Below are 2,835 nucleotides of genomic sequence, written 5' to 3'. Positions count from 1 at the left end.
AAAGTGTTACAGAAACAGGCCCGCGAGTGTGCTGGCTCTGGGACTCGGAGGGTTGTCACAGGGGAAAGAGGCCACACAAAGGTCCTTGCTGCGTGAAGAGCCTGGAGAGACACTTGCCATCAGCAGCGAGGTGCAGATCCGCGGGAGAACAGGCTTTGTCCGTGCTGGTGCTCACAGAAGGACTTCAAAGTTCCCTCGAATTTTCAGCCCGTGCCAGGAATCGGAAGGTGCTGACAGAACACCCAAAACTTGTGCAAGGGGCAGGAGGTTGGTTGTCAGTGGTTAGATGGCCCCAATGCTTCTCCTAGCTCCCCATGTGCTTGTCTGGGGACTGTTTCTGCATCTCCTGTGATTTGGGATCTTCACACGTGTTGTCATAGTATTTCAGCACATACATTACTGTGCTTCAACTTCAGATTTTCAAAGTTTCACTCTTCTAAGTTTTGATCACCAATATTTCTAAACTTCTGTCTGCCTGCTTCACCAGGCCTCCCGGAGGAAGAAAGCCGTGCAGTAGCTTCAAGCTATGTTCTTGTAGAAACAAAAAACCACCACGCTGTAACTGTGGTGATACGCATCATTTGCCACAGCCTCTCGACTAGAAGTTGGGCACGCTGCCAGGCTGCAAGACCTGCTTACAGATGTCAGCCCAGGCACCACAAGTGCCTCCTCACCTTTGTAGATGCAAGGCATGAAGACTCCAATACATTTGCCCCATAGACAGCAGAAAGGCCTTTTGTAAAAAATAAGGAACAACAACTGAAGCTTTTGTGTGTCTTTTTGCCTGAACTTAAATGTACCAGCCATATTAATGCATTTATTCTTAGAACAATCTGAAGCATAATTACTTCCCTGTGGTAAAGGAATTAGAGAAAAATAAAAAAAAATAAAAAAGCAAATAGCAAGAGATTAAATCTTGTGCAAAGCTGAAGAGATAGCAAAGCCAGGAAATGAACTCAGATTTCCTGAGTCAGGCGTCATTGCTTTAACCACACAGTCATCCTTTCTTTCAGTCACTCTCAGCTTCTGAGCATTAATGTGAACATCAACTGCATTAGTACAGATTTGATTTTTCCCTACTTTTCTCATCAGAACAACTTCAGTGTTCCCACTGAAATTTCCTCCAACTAACTTTTTTCTCCATTTCCTTCCCAAAAGTAAAAGAAATTATATTGCAGACTCACTGTGAAGGTAAAATGATATTACAGGCTCTCTGGGAGAGTCTTAAATTTCCCACTGCCTTTTTGCCGGCACTGGCAGGTATTTCTTCAACCCCAATTCTTTAAGCATCAGCTTGCAAAGCAATTCTGGAGCTTCCAGGGTGCATCTCTTAGGCAGGTACCCAAAGGCACAGTGAACAGGATCAAGGAACAAATGGTTCCCTGTCATCATGCTTTTCAGCTAGATCAGAGGACTAGAATGCTTGTAGCCAACACAAAGGAGGCACACAAGCTATGTGTACTGACCTGGAAGTAGTGATATAACCACCTTTTTTAACTCCAGTTCATACTTTTATTATCTTAAAACGATTATGAAGCAAAACTCTGAAAGAAAACTATATATGTAAAAGAAGAAAACAACTTAGGGACATTTTAGGACAGATTTGAGATTCTCCACTATCTGTTTAGACATGTAAAATATTTCCACAATGCTTATATAGCCTCAAGATTAAGATCTAATCTTTAAGCAGAATTCATAGTTTTTGAAAATTAACTTCAAAAAAGGGAAGCATTACATACACGACTCCAGCTTCTGACTACTTAAGTCAAAAGATAGTCTTAACACTCCCACTGACAGACTACAGACTAACATCTAGCTATGATCAAGCACAGTATCTTTTCTTATCAGTTTAATATTTGACATGTCTTCAGCTTGAGGACTTTACATTCCATTGATTTTATACTAAATTGATTTAAATGGATTTTATATTACACCGGGAGATAGACTAGAAGCTTGTTTTATCCACTACACTCACTGACCTGGCATTGTGCTGCCTCCAAAGACCAGAGACACAGCAATGGATAACACCAGCCACCCAGAGAAGAGTGTCAGAGCTGGATGAGCAGATCGTGCGTGATATTCACACAAATACTCTGCCAGCCTCCAAGAAGGTTGCAGGCCAGGGACTTTATGAGTCAAGGACACACTTTCCCACAAATTTGCTAGAATATGAGCAGCTTCGGTGCAGGGAGCGTTAGGGAGGCCTGGTTTTCCTAGTAATAGCTGAACGGGTCTTTTGAGAGTATCCAGCTGTAACATTACTGGCTTTTTTAGTTTCAACTGACTGGCTGATAGTTAATGGGATAGGTGCAAACAGATGGCCGTGCGGTGTGAACCTTGTTGATTATTGTTGTGGTGGTTTGGCTTGCAGTCAAACACAGCCTGCTCTCTCACTCTCCCCATCCCCCAGGGAGTAGGGGAGAGAATTGGAAAGAAAAGGGCATGGAAATTCACGGGTTGAGATAAAAACTATTTAGTAATTAAAATAAAATTATAATGATAATAAAAGTAATAACAGAATATACAAATGAGTGATGCACAGTGCAGTTGCTCACCACTCACTGACTGAAGCCCAGCCTGTCCCAGTCAGTGATCCCAGAGCAGAGACATTCCCGAAACTGCAATCTTGGAAGAGTGAGCCCCAGTGATCCCCAAGAGAATACCCCTGATTCCTGGTCAATGCTGGTTGATATACTGAACATGACCTGATATGATATGGAATATCTCACTGGCAGAGCCAAAGGCCAATTTTGGGTTTTGCTACTTACTGCAATTCTCTTCTCCCAGTCCTAATGCAGCTGTGAACCAGCCAAACAGGATGGACTTGGGCTCCAG

At 42.9% G+C, this 2,835-nt stretch overlaps 1 non-coding gene across 1 annotated transcript; it reads left to right on the top strand.

Moving 5' to 3' along the window:
- The first annotated feature begins 1,805 nt into the window (after positions 1–1,805).
- On the top strand, positions 1,806–2,017 carry LOC114818395 (U2 spliceosomal RNA). Its single transcript, XR_003766155.1, has one exon. It is a non-coding gene; the product is annotated as a U2 spliceosomal RNA (small nuclear RNA).
- The last annotated feature ends 818 nt before the right edge of the window (positions 2,018–2,835 follow it).

The sequence above is a fragment of the Antrostomus carolinensis genome, unplaced genomic scaffold, assembly GCF_000700745.2.
Source record: "Antrostomus carolinensis isolate BGI_N321 unplaced genomic scaffold, ASM70074v2 scaffold17633, whole genome shotgun sequence".
NCBI classification, from domain to species: domain Eukaryota; kingdom Metazoa; phylum Chordata; class Aves; order Caprimulgiformes; family Caprimulgidae; genus Antrostomus; species Antrostomus carolinensis.
Note: the sequence above shows the minus strand (reverse complement) of the source record. Positions and strands in the feature narration are given on the sequence as shown.